The sequence below is a fragment of the Triticum dicoccoides genome, chromosome 1A (assembly GCF_002162155.2).
Source record: "Triticum dicoccoides isolate Atlit2015 ecotype Zavitan chromosome 1A, WEW_v2.0, whole genome shotgun sequence".
In the NCBI taxonomy this organism is placed as follows: Eukaryota; Viridiplantae; Streptophyta; class Magnoliopsida; order Poales; family Poaceae; genus Triticum; species Triticum dicoccoides.
The window spans coordinates 427,782,848-427,799,823 of record NC_041380.1 but is presented as its reverse complement, the minus strand read 5'-3'; the positions used below and the strand labels follow the sequence as shown (position 1 = coordinate 427,799,823).

Sequence of the window (16,976 nt, the reverse complement as noted above, 5' to 3'; positions counted from 1 at the left end):
ATTCTGATGCATAGCCTGCTTTTATAACCTGCTCATTCTTACCTACCTGCTTATCCTAAACTGCTTAGTATAGGTTGGTTAGTGATTCATCAGTGACCCCCACCTTGTCCTTGTTGCCCCTGCTTCATCATTGAAGACCCGTTCAATGGGATCGAAGACCAGAGCCCGACACCTCACATCACATCACGTCCCTTTTGTTGCTCGACTCTGCAGGGTTACCATTGAGTGCCCAGGGTGGACCCTCATACATCACTCCTGATGAGATCTCTGTAGTGTAGCTATTCGTTCGTGGTCATCGAGGGTGATTTCCTCCTTAACCACTTTCGATACGGCTCTGTCGTGCAACCCCTCAACTGTGAACCTCGGGGTGGTTCCTCTTATGTTCACCTTGATGATTACATCAAGTGGAATTCACCGGGGGTGATTCCTCGGGTTTTCCCCTTGATGTTTGGACACACAGTTACTATGGTTACTATGTCTTTACACCGAACCATGTTACTAAAGACGGGTCGGCCCTGAGGGGTACCCGCGCGAGGTTAATTGCGAGTGATGTGGAGACGGGTTGACCTGGAGGGTGCCCGCGAGATAATTACGAGGCGTGGCCGGACATTCCTAGCCCTTGCCGCAAGTCCTCGAGACGGGGCAACGGGGTCACATCTTTCGTGAGTCTCTGCTAGTTACCGCGCATTCCTAATCCACTATGATTTGGATATTTGATCCGAGGGGCCTCTGGCCTGATAGCACTAACCATCACGTGGGCATAGTATGGGCGTTCTGCGTTGTATACATCAGCCGAAGCTTAATAGACGTCAGCGACTGAGCGATGCGCGCCGGGTTGGACTGGTAAGCTCCGGCCACCCACGCAACGTGCAGGAGTTCCCGGGGAGATGGCCCATGACCCCTAGGGGCATAGGTTTAGTCCGGCGTGCTGGCCTCTCTATTAATCCTAGGTCGGGTTGTGGCGTATTGTTTGGCCGAGGCCGGGCATGACCCAAGAAAGTGTGTCCGGTCGGAGTTAATCGAGCGTGGTGGGTAAGTTGGTGCACCCCTGCAGGGAATAAAACATCTATCGATAGCCTGTCCTACGGTAACGGACACTTGGAGTTGTATCCCGATCGATACAACTAGAACTGGATGGTGATGAGAATTGGATTGTGATGATAACTGGATAGTATGGCTCTGGGATTTCTTTCTCACAGGGAGTCGAGAAAGGATCTCCAGCCGAGGTTGATAACACTACTACTACTTTACTTTATGCTACTCTACTCCCTCCTGTTGCTGCAAGATGGTGGTTTCCAGAAGATGCTAGTCTTCGATAGGACTAGGCCTTCTCTCTTTTCTAGCATTTCTGCAGCCCAGTCCACATATACAGCCTTCCTTTGATAATGTTGCATATGTAGTGTAGATCCTTGCTTGCGAGTACTTTGGATGAGTACTCACGGTTGCTTTGCTCCCCCTTTTCCCTCTTTCTTCTTCTTTCCGGTTGATGCAACCAGATGTCGGACCCCAGGAGCCAGATGCCACCGCCGATGCCTACTACTAGGTGGAGACCGACGATGACCAGGAGTAGTTAGGAGGCTCCCAGGCAAGAGGCCTTGCCTTTTCGTTCGTAGATGCTTTTGTGCTAGCCTTCTTAAGGCAAACTTTTCTAACTCATGTCTGTACTTAGATATTGTTGCTTCCGCTGACTCTTGTGTTTTCGAGCTTATGTATTCGAGCCCTCGAGGCCCCTAGCTTGTAATATAAAGCTTGTATTATTTTAATTTGTGTCTAGAGTTGTGTTGTGATATCTTCCCGTGAGTCCTTGATCTTGATCGTACACATTTGCGTGCATGATTAGTGTACGATTGAATCGAGGGCGTCACAAGTTGGTATCAGAGCCGACTGCCTGTAGGTAGCCCCCTTTCCGACTCCTTGGCCGAAGTTGAGTCTAGTCACTGAAAAACTTTTACTAACATTGGTTGTGTGGCTTACGGGCCCACGTCGCCATTGGGTGGTATTAGGATCTTTTATTCCTCGTCTATACTCTGGGACTCTGATCTCTTGTCTATTCGGGTTAAACATTTTACTAAGTCAGACATTAGGATCTCGTACCCACTTTCTCCCGGAGAGCTCCTTCAGTCCAGATGATCGCTTGCTGCTTTAGAAGATTTCGAAGATACTCTCCGATGTTTCCCCGAAACCCTTGTGCCCTTTGCCGTTGCAATTCCATACCACCGATAAATCCTTATGAGTAACTACCTACGTTGTCGTTCATACCTTCATCCCCAGTTGCTCTTGTTATTACAAGATGCCTTGAATTACTCTCTGTTGTCCTGAGAATCCATTGAGCCTACTGCCTTGCAGTTCTTTGCCACATGAATACCCCTGCGGATAATTACTCGCGCTTGTCGAGTATCTGTTCGTCCATAGTTGTTCACTGTTTCACAAAATTCTTTGGAATATTATCCGATCTTCCGAAAATCCTTAGAAACCTACTAATCTTGCTCCTCCTTGTATGCTTGCATTGTGGATGCTTTCCATATGTCTGGCAATATTCAGTAGTATCCTTTGTCATATTTCATTTTGAGCATTTGATTCGATATGTTTGTGAATGCTTGCAATCATCAATCAAAGTTAGAATTCTTCCCTTCGGCTCAGACGTCACCCCTGACATGAGCTGGTGTCCGACAAATCAAACCTTGATTGATTGTCGATCTATGTCTATTCAACTAACCTGTCTTTGATCAGGGCCTCTGCTTCTGATCCACCATTTTGGAAATCATATTTCCTTTGCATTTGAGCTTTGAATTAGTCAGTTGTTTCTATAATCTGATATCCTTGCATTCTTTCTTCTTCTGGGTGAGTATCGATGCTCACATCAAATCCCTTGTGGACCACCAGATCCTTTGTTGGGTTTTATCCGACAGCGTCCTTCTTATTTAGTAACATTGTGAGCTTTTCCTCGGATACATAATGCCTTTGGTAAATTGTATCCTCTGCTTCCTCAATCATGCTCTACTTTCGAGCTTGAGTTATTTACTCGTGAAGTTTGTGGTCTATGTTCATAAGATGCCCCAGTGGGTTGAATCTACACCTTGCCTAATCCGTGTGAACCGGAAGGTTATGCGGGTTATATCTACTAGCGTTTCTTCGGATAACATATCAACGCTACAACTTCTTCGAATGCGAGAAGTGAATGGAAGTTTGTGCATTGATGAAGTGGGAGTCGACCTTGAACCTTTGTGTTCACGCCCATGGACCCGATGTGGAACTTATCATGGAAGCTTCTTGTTATGATAATAATGATCCCCTTGTGATAAGTTCATCTTGTATCTATATTGGTCCTTTGCAACCGTAGTTCTCACCATGATTGTTCTTCTTTGGTCCCATTTCTTGGACAAGTTGAAGTAATTGTCTTCTGCAGATCATTGCACCTATCCAACTTTTACTTTGATCTACCATCGAGTGTTACACTCTGGTATCTCAAGAATATCACTGAACTGCATAACTTCTTATGGGTTCTTCATCAACTGTTATTTCTCACCGATTTCAATTTTCCTGGGTTCTAAGAGTTGTCGTCAACCGAGAACACTGATAAGTGAATCACTTCCGCACTCCGATTCAATAACTCTAAATAATCTTCATTTCTTATGAGTTTATTAATCCTTCAAGTCATTCCTAGCCTGATCGGCTATATCATTATCGTGCAACTTTTTAACTGTGCTACCTGGTCCTTCTTCCCGAAGCACAACTTTTCGACGATGAGTGAAGCTTACGTCGATCTTCCTCATCTTATCATTCCACCTTAAACAACAAGCTTGAATCCGAGCTTATGTCGTATCCTGGTTCCAATAGCCTTCGCTTCATCATTCCTTTTGCTTGATGTCGTTGCTGCTTGATGGCATCTTCTTAGAGCCTCTCGACAAAATTTGTCGTGAATCACCATCAATATACTGCCTTATTCTAAGATATCAATTGAATTCTTGAGGAGAAATACCATCCCTGCCCGTCGATGATTTGTGTTGTCATCAACACCATCCTTGACTTCCTACCAATACAGACTTGGTCATGTTTTGGTTATATCTTACATTCCTTGACATTCTTGGAATTGTTCCTTTGTACTTCTTGTGACCTTCAGATTCAATCTTGCTTGAAACACCATGTTACTGTTACCTCGAAGCATGACCGTGTTACTCCAAACATCAACAAAAACATTGGGAGTGCAATGCTAACTGTTCTTGATCAATTATCCAAACACCGTTGTATAGGTAAACCTCATAAGTTCCTTGCCCCTTTATCTAAACGGTTTAATACTTGGAGTCCAATCATGCTCTGCCTTTCCTTGGGAAAGTTATACTCTAATACTTGGGTATAAACATCTTTCCTTTCCATTGGTCTGATTATCATAATAATCACATTTTCCTTTCCATTGTTTTGTTTTACCTTTCTTGTAATCTAACTTGTCTGAGCAGAGATAAATCCCTGCTTAGGTAAGCACCTCGATGTACAACTCTGTCAGTAAGACCCTATTACTATTGTTGATGACATTCCGGTAACCACCGATGGACGAGAACTTTGCCTATTGGTCCGCCTCGTCCTAACGAGCAGGAAAATGGTTCTCTTCGTCCCTCGCCCTTGGTACCGACGTCGTTGCCAACATAACTGACAGGTTGTCATCTGACATGCCTTGCTATCATCTGTGCAAGATGTCAGCGCCTTTCCTACCTTTAACCCACATGGTGGGCCCATAACCCACAGTTCCACAGGATCGAAACCTAACTCTCCTGTACACCCTTGTTTCTAAGGTTATTTCTCACGCTTGGCTTCATATGAAAATCTCGAGCCACCTTTCGAGAGGCGATCTATTATGGTATCAGACGCAATACTTATTACCATTACTCTGAACCCCTTTCACCCCTTGTTTCAAGCAACAAACGATTGTCTACCAGGTTGAAGCTTCTTATTGCACCTCACCTTGCTCTCGATGACTTTCTTGAATTTCAACTCGAGAGATGCCTCTATGCCACGTTCACTCACGTAGTCCCCACGTACCTATCTTGTGTTGAGCTCCGTCCTTCCTGAGTCATTCCCCCTTACTCCACCTCTTAAATCTTGGGACGAGATTTCTTGTAGTGGAGGAGAATTGTGACGCCCGGATAATTAAGCTACAGTAATCCCATGTTAATGGTGCTGAGTCATCGCAATTACTGTTGCTAATCTTACTTTGTTTCAAACACGAATCAAATTCAACTTCCAAAACAAGTCAAATTCTTATTCCTTCAAACGGCAACACAAAAATGTTCGCTGGGTTACAAAGTTTCACTAATTAATTTTCCTGAAGGAACCAACATTATTTGAAATATTGAATTACCCCTAACCTATTTACAGTGTCCAAAAGACCCTTTTTAATCCATTTCCTTTTATGAAAAAATCAAATGAATTCTAATATTCCTCGAACCGTTTTATAACAGTGCTAAATATTACATGTAATTTATTGAGCCAAGTCTCATATTTTACAAAGTGAATGGGTGGCCTAGCAATTTACAAGTCAGAGAAGAAATCAAAGAAGCAGAAAGAAAATTAAGAAAAAAGAGCTAAACTACCGGTGGACTGGGCTCTAGGTCAACCGTGGGAGCCCAGCCCACCTCGCCACCTCCTCCTTCCTACTGCTCATCAGGAGCGCCGTGGAGGCGTGCGCCCCGTCCATGGCCGCGGATGACCACGCGGCATCCATCCCGTGGCCCCCTGATGCAGATAAGGTCGCCCTCGTCCCCCTGTGAACCCTAGCCGCCCACTTCATCTCCACCTCGCGTCGCTCTCTTCTCCTCGCGTGCGCCCGAAGCACCGTCGCCACTAGCTGCTGCATCGCCGTGGCCACCGACCTCCCCGTCGGCCAAGACTTCGCCAGGAGCTCCGCCCGCTTCCTCTGCTTCGTCTACAAGGGCCAGATCGAGCCCATCCTCGATGCATCGCCGGACCGCGCCAATCCCCTCCGTCAGCGTTCGCCTCGGCCACGGCTTCGATCCACCGTCGTTCGAACCTCCCGGAACCACCTGCTCTCGCCGTTGCCACCACTGTGAGACCCAGCTCCTCCTCCCTTTCCCTGTATCGATCCGGTCCTCTAGAGCAACCTCGTCGTTTGTCCGCGTACCACCGTAGGCCGCCGTCACCGCCGTGCCCGACGCCGTCGGAGCTCGTGCTCGCTGCGCCACAGTCCGCGCTCGCGCGCCTCTGGCCGCGTTAGGCCTTGCTGGCTCGCGCCCGCCGCTCCCTGGCCGCGCCCAGGCGCGCCGCCATAGTCGTTCGCGTCCCTGCCGCTGCTCTGCTGCTGCTTGTACTGCTGCTCCTCGCGCGCGGACGTTCGCCCGGGCGGTGCCCCTGTCCCGCTAGCTGCCGTGATGGTTGCTGCTGCTTACTACTGAATATTGATGAGGCTGCTATGTTGCTGCTTCTCGCATGCCGCTGACGCTTGCCGGCTGCTGATCTACTAGCAGACACCACTGCCGTTTTGATGTTGCTGATATGCCGCTGCTACTCTTTTGTTGTTGCTATTCATTTTGCTATTGCTGGTCTTCTTGCTGCCATTGTTGGTTGCTCCAGCGCTAGCCTCGCATGTGGCCGTGGCCATGGCTGAACACACATGGGTTGTGCGTGTATGTGCACATCCGTGGTGCTGCTTGCGCCTCTGGCCGACCCTATGCAAATTACTTCAGGGGATAATTACTAGTTAGATTAGCTACTAGCCTATGGTAGGTGGACCCCCCCTCCTCTAAATATCCTCTGAAAAAAAATGCTAAAATATGTGTGGATGACACTTGGGTCCCACTGCTCCCATTGACCAGTCAAACTGCTGACTGGGATAACCCAGTCAATGACATGCGGGTCCCCTGGGCCCTTTGACTAGTCAACAGTCTCAGTTGACTACTGACTGGGCAGTCAACTGGACCCCACCTGTCAGCCTCTTACACACTGTTGGGTACACTTCCTTGTGTACCCGTAGCATTTTAGGTATTTTACTTTTTGATTTATTAGTAAATCCAGAAATTCCAGAAATTGTCTAAATCTTCGGAAAATCATATAAAATAATCCGTAGCTCGGATGAAAATGTTTTCTACATGAGAGTTTCTCAGAAAAATCCAACGAATCCGAATACGCTATCCGTTCATCTGTCACATGCCCCTAGCATGCTGAACATGGAACTTTCCCCCTGCGGTCATTTGTCTGACACAGGTCCGGAACCGGAAACACCTTCCCAGTTGAATTCCCCCTTCACCTATAACGTCTAGGACCGCGTTAGAACACGTCTAGCTATGCTTTTTATCTTGTTATGCACTTGCTTTCTATCTATTTACTGTTTCTCCCCCCTCTTCTCTTCGGTAGACCCCATGGCGGCTGTCGATGCCGCCGTGATCGACTACGTCACTGACGACCCCTCGTTCTTGTCTGAGCAACCAGGCAAGCCCCCCTTTTGATCATCCCGATATCGCCCATTCCATTCTCTCATGCTTGCATTAGATTTTTCCATTGTTATTGTTTGCTCCTATTCTGATGCATAGCCTGCTTTTGTAACCTGCTCATTGTTACCTACCTGCTTATCCTAAACTGCTTAGTATAGGTTGGTTAGTGATCCATCAGTGACCCCCACCTTGTCCTTGTTGCCCCTGCTTCATCATCGAAGACCCGTTCAACGGGATCGAAGACCAGAGCCCGACACCTCACATCACATCACGCCCCTTTTGTTGCTCGACTCTGTAGGGTTACCATCGAGTGCCGAGGGTGGACCCTCATACATCACTCCTGATGAGATCTCTGTAGTGTAGCTATTCGTTCATGGTCATCGAGGGTGATTTCCTCCTTAACCACTTTCGATACGGCTCTGTCGTGCAACCCCTCAAGTGTGAACCTCGGGGGTGGTTCCTCTTACGTTCACCTTGATGATTACATCGAGTGGAATTCTCCGAGGGTGATTCCTCGGGTTTTCCCCTTGATGTTTGGACACACAGTTACTATGGTTACTATGTCTTTACACTGAACCATGTTACTAAAGACGGATCGGCCCTGAGGGGTACCCGCGCGAGGTTAATTCCGAGTGATGTGGAGACGGGTTGACCTGGAGGGTGCCCGCGAGATAATTACGAGGCGTGGCCGGACATTCCTAGCCCTTGCCGCAAGTCCTCGAGACGGGGCAACGGGGTCACATCTTTCGTGAGTCTCTGCTTGTTACCGTGTGTTCCTAATCCACTACGATTTGGATATTTGATCCGAGGGGCCTCTGGCCTGATAGCACTAACCATCACGTGGGCATAGTATGGGCGTTCTGCGTCTTATACATCAGCCGAAGCTTAATAGACGTCAGCGACTGAGCGGCGCGCGCCGGGTTGGACTGGTAGGCTCCTGCCTTTTTAGGGAGGTAGCTAGGTCTGCTCACCGGCCGCCCACGCAACGTGCAGGAGTTCCCGGGGAGATGGCCCATGACCCCTGGGGGCATAGGTTTAGTCCGGCGTGCTGGCCTCTCTATTAAGCCTAGGTCGGGTTGCGGCGTATTGTTTGGCCGAGGCCGGGCATGACCCAGGAAAGTGTGTCCGGTCGGAGTTAATCGAGCGTGCTGGGTAAGTTGGTGCACCCCTGCAGGGAAGAAAACATCTATCGATAGCCTGTCCTACGGTAACGGACACTTGGAGTTGTATCTCGATCGATACAACTAGAACTGGATGGTGATGAGAATTGGATTTTGATGATAACTGGATAGTATGGCTCTGGGATTTCTTTCTCGCAGGGAGTCGAGAAAGGATCTCCGACCGAGGTTGATAACACTACTACTACTTTACTTTATGCTACTCTACTCCCTCCTGTTGCTGCGAGATGGTGGTTTCCAGAAGATGCTAGTCTTCGATAGGACTAGGCCTTCTCTCTTTTCTGGCATTTCTGCAGCCCAGTCCACATATACAGCCTTCCTTTGATAATGTTGCATATGTAGTGTAGATCCTTGCTTGCGAGTACTTTGGATGAGTACTCACGGTTGCTTTGCTCCCCCTTTTCCCTCTTTCTTCTTCTTTTCGGTTGATGCAACCAGATGTCGGAGCCCAGGAGCCAGATGCCACCGCCGATGCCTACTACTAGGTGGAGACCGACGATGACCAGGTGTAGTTAGGAGGCTCCCAGGCAAGAGGCCTTGCCTTTTCGTTCGTAGATGCTTTTGTGCTAGCCTTCTTAAGGCAAACTTGTCTAACTCATGTCTGTACTCAGATATTGTTGCTTCCGCTGACTCTTGTGTTTTCGAGCTTATGTATTCGAGCCCTAGAGGCCCCTAGCTTGTAATATAAAGCTTGTATTATTTTAATTTGTGTCTAGAGTTGTGTTGTGATATCTTCCCGTGAGTCCTTGATCTTGATCGTACACATTTTGTGCATGATTAGTGTACGATTGAATTGAGGGCGTCACAACTTGAGTACCCCGCTTTCTTTCCGCCAACCCCTGAATCTCGGGACAAGATTTCTTCTAGTGGGGGCGAGTTGTCACATCCCTAGTTCTGGTATGACCTAGACCAGCTAGCCATTTGTGCATCATGTTTAAATTCCCTTTAAATTTGAAATGGGGATTTGTGAAACCCTCAGAATCATTTCTGGAAATAATCCAGATAAAAATTTCTCCAAAAAGGTCCAAGAAAATGATCATGTTACTCTCTAAAAATATTGGTCAGAGGTAAAAATCAAACTAATATTTTAAGGAATTCATAAATATTTATTTTGGACATTTGGAGTTAATCCAGTAATTATTTGCGCTGGATAAATATTTATATATATATATGAAATATTGTCCAATAATTCTGAATTTTGGTGAGGGGCTTTGGAATAATCCATTAGGCCCCTGCAAAAATTGTCAGAATTAAATAAATGATTTGGTATTTTTATCAAATCAAAACAAATGTCAGAAAAATAGAAAAGAAAACAAATAAAGGAAAAGGCCTACCTGGACCTTACCTGCAGCCAGGCAGCCCAGTGGCCCAACAGGCCGGCCCAGCTGACTGGCGCTGCCAGTCGTCGTCTCAACCGCGCCAGAAGGACGCCGAGCGCGTGCTCGCCGCGCGCGAGCACACGCCGGCCACCTCTTGCTTCCCCGCTCGCTGCTGGAGGCCCCCGACGACGCCACGCACTCACCTCAGCCTCTCTCGCTCTCTCTCGCTCTCTCTCGTCCCCATCCCCTCCTCTGCTCTCTCTCCCTCGCACGCACCGAGCGGCTCTGTCGCCGCCGCACGCCGTTGCCGCGCCCACCGCCACGGCCTCGCCTCCCCGTCGTGCTCAGAACCTCCGCCACCTCACCGGCTACCTCCTCGTCGAGCCACACACCTCCGGACGGCCTCCATCGCCGCCATCACCATCGTCTTTGCCACCAGCTGTCGGAGATCGCCCTCGCCGTTCTGGCTGCACCAAGCCTTCCCCGAGCTCGCTGACGCCTCCGCTGGATCCGCCGTGAGCTCTACTTCATTTCCCCCTCCTCCCCGTGCTCGTTTGCCCCGTCCAGCTAGCTCAACCACCTCGCCCGCGAGCTCCTCACTGCCGGCCATGGCGCCACAGTGGCCAGAGCCCGAGCCAGCCACTCCCGCGCGCGTCACCGTGCTCCTGGTGACGCCAGGAGGCCGTAGAGGCCCTCCGCATCCCCTGCCGTGCACCGCAGCGCTGCGCCCGCACGCCACCGAACTCCGGCCGCCGCCCCGAGCTCCGCCCCGGCGAGCTCCGGCTGTCCCTGCCTCTCCCACTTGCTCTAGATGACGCGGACTAGGCTCAGCTCCTCGCCCGTGGTCTCCGCCGCCCGAATGGTCGCCGGAGGGCGATTCCCGTGCCCTCCGCCACGTTCGGCCTCGCCAGCGGCTAAACGCCGGCAGGTTTGACTGAGTCAACCCCGCTAATTAACCCCACCTCTGTGACACTGATAGTGGGCCCCGCACCCTCATCTGTTAATTAGATTAGAAATAACCCCCTCTGTTAATTAACCTATGAAACTGACGTGTGGACCCCACACGTCAGGTTTGACCGGTCAGCCACGGTTGACTTGCTGACGTCATGCCACTGTCATGCTGACGCAATTATACATTTTCTGGTATTAAAATAAATCAGGAAATTCCAGAAAATATTCAAAACTTCAAAAATTCATAGAAATTCAACCGTAGCTCAGATTGAAATAATTTATATATGAAAAATGATCAGAAAAATTCAATCTATCCATCTGTACCATTTTCATGCATGACAAACCAACCTATACATGCTGTATGTATGAAAACACACTTATGGCATATTTAAGAGCTTAATTTGGAGTTGTATTTGAACCCTTGGCGCAAATGGACTTCAACCAAATAAATGCTAGGTGCTTTAACTCAAACAACATCACATATTCATGCCATGATCATGCATCATATTGATGCATATACTTGTGTTTGATTTTCGACACCGTTCCTTCTCGATAGGTCCTGCTCCGGAAAGTGTTCGGGAGCACCTATCAGTGGAGCAGTGCCCCCCTGTTGATCTACCAGGCAAGCAACCCCCCTTGTTCATTCCGATACAATCCTACTCTCTCGCTCCTGCTCTCATTTATTACATTAGGACAACAACGATTCAACTGCTACTTTATGCAGCGGTAGTTGAACCCATTCCTCTGCATGACCTGTCATTGCCACAGTAAATAGTTAAAACCCACTAGCATGTGTAGGAGTTGTCTGAGCCATGTTGTGTTCCTACCATGCCATGCCTGCTATTGCTTAGAGTTGTGTCAGGTCTGATTCATCGGGAATGAATTGGAGTGTTATGATATGTTCTGGTGCTGAGAGTTAAGCATGTGAACACGAGTTGGTAAAGGTAGCGGTGAGAGGCCATGTAGGAGTACATGGTGGGTTGTCTCATTGGGACCGTCCTTAAGAACTGAGTTCTGTGTAAGTTGTCCAATGACTAGCTACTACCACACATTGGGCTCCGGGCGCTCCAAGCTCTCTCGGCTTATTAACCGCCTTGAACTCTGTCCAGGAATTGCAAATAGTTTCTGGTGTTTGTAGGTAGTGCTATTTTTCTACCGAGTGGCACCCGGCAGGGTGCGCTCGGGACATACTAGGCACAGGTGGCACGGTGTACCAGGTGGCACTCGGATGGTGGGCTTGGGAACCCTGCTCACATCGTTTGGGGCCGTGAGCGACACCTCGGCCGGATCTCCTTGCGGGTGGAACCCAAATAGGCGATAAACCTGGACTAAAGTCTTGCATGGATAGTCAGGTCGTGGCCGACACCCTCGCCAGGCTTCCGCTTGAAGGTTGCCGAGATACATGACGTGTACATGGTGATAAGTGGTGAGAGCGTGTGTGAAGAAGTACACCCCTACAGGGTTATCATGATCTATTCGAATAGCCGTGTCCTCGGTTATGGACTTCTTAGATGCTTATGTGGTACATAGACAACTTAAAGTGGATACTCTAAAATGCTCAAGACAAGTGTGAGTGCTATGGATGGCCTTCTCATAGGAGAGACGGGGATGAATCCATAGTAGTGTATTGATGTGGTGATTAGTGGACTCGTGTGCGCTGCCTCACCTCAAAGAAGTTTCTCATTGTCGTAGAACAGGATAGCCACTGAGTCAAAGCTGGCTTGCTGCAACTAAAACCCCACATTACCTTCTTGATACAAATGCATGTATGATAGGATCTGATGTAAGTCTTGCTGAGTACCTTTGTACTCACATTTGCTTTATTTATGTTTTGCAGGTGAGGCATCTGTCTCACTATTAGTACCGCTTGGACTTCGACGAGTAGTAGTTTGTTACCTCAGCTACGATCTTGTACGTTGGAGGGACTTGTAGATAGTCAGGCTTCTCGGCCTTTTTCTTTTGTACTTGTCTGTACTCAGACATGTAATGCTTCCGTTGCTTGTATGCTCTGAATGATGGGTCACGTGACCCCTGTTTGTATTTATGCTATGTGGCTCCTCTGAGCCTTTATCTATATGAGTTTGCGTTATGTTGTGATACCATGTTGTACAACACATACTTGCATGTTATGCGTACGTGTGACGTGTATTTCTATGTGTGGGATCCGACAATCTAGTTGTTTATCCTTGGCAGTCTCTCTTATGGGGGAATGTAGTCTAGTGCTCCCTTGAGCCATAGTAGTCCGCTACAGCCAGGTTCACCGGAGTCCTGCTAGCCCAGCACTACTGCTCAGGACACTTGACTGGCCGGCATGTGTTTCACTTTGTTCCTGTGTCTGTCCCTTCGGGGAAATGTCACGCGATGACATCTAGAGTCCTGCCTAGCCTACTACAGCCCAGGTTCCCCGGAGTCCTGTTAGCCCAGTGCTATAGCCCGGATTCACACGCTGCTGACCGACACGCTCGATGTGAATCATGTATGCCTGTTCCCATAGGTTAGTGCCGCTTTGGGTTCACGATTAGCCATGTCGGCCCGGATTCTCTGTCATATGGATGCTAGCGACACAATCATATACGCGAGCCAAAAGGCGCAAACGGTCCCGGGCCAGGGTAAGGAGACACCCGTGGGGATACCATGCGTGAGGCTGCAAAGTGATATGAGGTGTTACCGGCTAGATCGATGTGATTTGGAATCGGGGTCCCGACAGCTTTGGTATCAGAGCCTGACTGCCTGTAGGATTACCAAGCCAACCTGGTCGAAGTTGGGTCTAGAAATTCTTTAGCTATATAGGGGAATTGATTGTGGAAGGGAACATAAGGCTCTTTTTACTCCTTATACCTCATGCCCTTCTGATCTGAGTCATCCTATCCTTCCTACGGGGTTAAGGAACTAGGCTTTCTCTTCCGTCTATCAGGATCATGTGTTACTACTCCGTAGTCTCTAAGGTTTGCTTGATCCGAGTCATATCCCAGTTTGAGTACCTCCGGTGTAGCCTGTTTAGTAATATCCCAGTTTGAGACCATCATAGCTACACACGTGGTTGATGCATTTTAATTAAGTTAAGTGTCAAGTTTTCTACAACCAGACATTAATAAATTCCCATCTGCCCATAACCGCGGGCACGTCTTTCGAAAGTTCAAAACCCTGCAGGGGTGTCCCAACTTAGCCCATCACAAGCTCTCACGATTAACGAAGGATATTCCTTCTCCCAGGATGACCCGATCAGACTCGGAATCCCGGTTACAAGACATTTCGACGATGGTAAAACAAGACCAGCAAGACCACCCGCTGTGCCGACAAATCCCGATAGGAGCTGCACATATCTCGTTCTCAGGGCACACCGGATAAGCTAAGCGTACAGAAGCCGACGTAACCCAAGTTGCCAAGGGATGGACCTACACGGTGCTCTAGTTTGGACCAACACTCAAAGGATCACTGGCCCGGGGGTTTAAAATAAAGATGACCCTTGAGTCTGCAGAAACCAAGGGAAAAAGGCTTAGGTGGCAAATGGTAAAACCAAGGTTGGGCCTTGCTAGAGAAGTTTTATTCAAGGCGAACTGTCAAGGGGTTCCCATTATAACCCAACCGCGTAAGGAACGCAAAATCAAGGAACATAATACCGGTATGACGGAAACTAGGGCAGCAAGAGTGGAACAAAACACCAGGCATAAGGCCGAGCCTTCCACCCTTTACCAAGTATATAGATGCATTAATTAAAATAAGAGATATTGTGATATCCCAACAAAAATCGATGTTCCAACAAGGGACAAACTTCATCTTCACCTGCAACTAACTACACTATAAGAGGGACTGAGCAAAGCGGTAACATAGCCAAACAATGGTTTGCTAAGACAAGGTTGGTTAGAGGCTTGACATGGCAATATGGGAGGCATGATATAGCAAGTGGTAGGTATCGCGACATAGCAAAAGAGCGAACAACTAGCAAGCAAAGATAGAAGTGATTTCGAGGGTATGGTCATCTTGCCTGAGATCCCATAAGGAAGAAATATGAGTCCGTGAAGAAGACAAAAGGACGTAGTCAAACGGATCCTCACAACTCCGGAACAGAACCGAAGCTAACGAGGGAAACAACCCGGAAAGAAGCAAACAACATAGTAAACAACCATCACATGAACATGGCATGATGCATAACCAAGTATGATGCATGTCCGGATTAAAGAAGCATGGCATAGCAAAGTGCACAAACAACACTACAAGTTAAGTGGAGCCCAGTATGCAACGAGTTGCATATTGACGGAACACCACATTCAAGTTATTTAGTTCAATCTCGTTTATGTACCCAACAATATTAAAGGTTGGTTAACATGGCAAGAGGTGAAACATGAGTGAAAAACATAGTTAGGCATTTTAAATGAGGCCGGAAACATCAAACAACAATTCCGGTAAATCCTCATGTGCATTTAGCAATTTAATGCAAACAACAATTTTAACCATTTAAATGTTATTAACATGATGCGGATGACATGTGCAAGTTTTATGCAATATTTATTAAAAGTTGACAAGAGCATTAAGAAGCATTTGTCACTGCGGTGGAAAGAAAGGGGTGCCACGGCAACGATAACGGTTCCGGTAGCTCATGGAAATACCGGTGCAAAAGGGAAAATGACGGGAGCATGCAAAAGATGGTGGGGTCACTACTAGGAAAAGGGCTATAGATGAAAATGACACTAATGGCGCACCAGACATGTGGTGCGCCATTACTATATACTAATGACGCACCATCTGTTGGTGCGCCATTAGTGTGGAAGACACTAATGGCGCACCAGGCACACGGTGCGCCACTAGTAACAAAATGTTTTTTTTTCATTTTTTCAAACATAATAATGGCGCATCCGGGCAGAGTGCGCCATTAGTAGTTAGAACTACTAATGGCGCACCAGCCGTAGAGTGCGCCACTACTGTATTTTTTTTACTTTTTTGCAAAACTACTAATGGCGCACCGTTGCATAGTGCGCCATTACTAGTTTAAACTAGTAATGGGCACTTTTTTTACTTTTTGATATCATGAATATTTTTAAATTTTATGGGCACTTTTTGAATTCATGAATATTTTTTCAAATTTGATGATATTTTTTCATATCCCATATGAAAAAATATTGAATATTCATGAGGACACTCGATCTCGATCCCCCTCCCTCTCGATAGCTATCCCCCTCGCCAGATCCCCCTCGCCGCCGAGCACCCCCCCGCACCCTCCCCGACACCCTCCCCCGCTCCACCGCCGCCGCCGATGATATTTTCAAATAACAAATTTGATGATATTTTTTAAAAAATTATTACTGTTTTTATAAAAAATTATTATTGTTTCATATTCATATTCATTTTCTAAAAAATAATTATAAAAAATTGTAGACTACAATTGTTGTTAAACAACAATTATTACTGTTTTTATGAAAAAATATTACTGTTTCATATTCATATTCATTTATTAAATAATAATAATAATAATAAATATACTAATGGCGCACCGGCCTGGTGGTGCGCCATTGCTATCTAAAAAAACATTTCTAATGGCGCACCGGCAGTGGGTGTGCCATTGCTATCTAAAAAAAGATTTCTAATGGAGCACCGACGGGTGGTGCGCCATTAGTAAGCTTCCCCCTATAGCTAAGTCCTCCCTCTCCCTCGCCAGAGATCCCCTTTCGTCCCTCTCTCCCTCGCCAGACCCACGACGCCGCCGCCCCGACCCCCGCCGCCCACGCGCCCCCGCGCCCCCACCCCCGCCGCCCCGACCCTCAAAGTCTTCGCCTTCCTCCTCGCCGTCGGCGCCGAGCAGCGATGCAGCACCGTACACCCCCCGACCCTCCTCCTCCCCTTCCCCTCCTCCTCCTCCCCTTGCCCCCCGCCTGCGCCGGGGCTGACGACCCCTTCTCTGTCTCGCAGGGCAAGGTCTCTGGCACCTCTACGACACCGACGCCTCCACCGTCTAGGGCGTCTGCGCCTTCTTCCACCTCCGGCCACCGCGGCCTCACCGTCGATCCCCGCACGAGCTCGCCATCGTCTTCCTCTCGGTGAGCTGCACCGGTTCCCCTCCCCCCTTTCTGTTAACTAAACATTGTCAGGTTTAG

At 48.0% G+C, this 16,976-nt stretch overlaps 1 long non-coding RNA gene across 1 annotated transcript; it reads left to right on the top strand.

Moving 5' to 3' along the window:
• Positions 1-5,643: 5,643 nt before the first annotated feature.
• Positions 5,644-9,241, top strand: LOC119297974. Its single transcript, XR_005145787.1, has 2 exons — positions 5,644-6,058; positions 9,056-9,241. It is a non-coding gene; the product is annotated as an uncharacterized LOC119297974 (long non-coding RNA).
• The last annotated feature ends 7,735 nt before the right edge of the window (positions 9,242-16,976 follow it).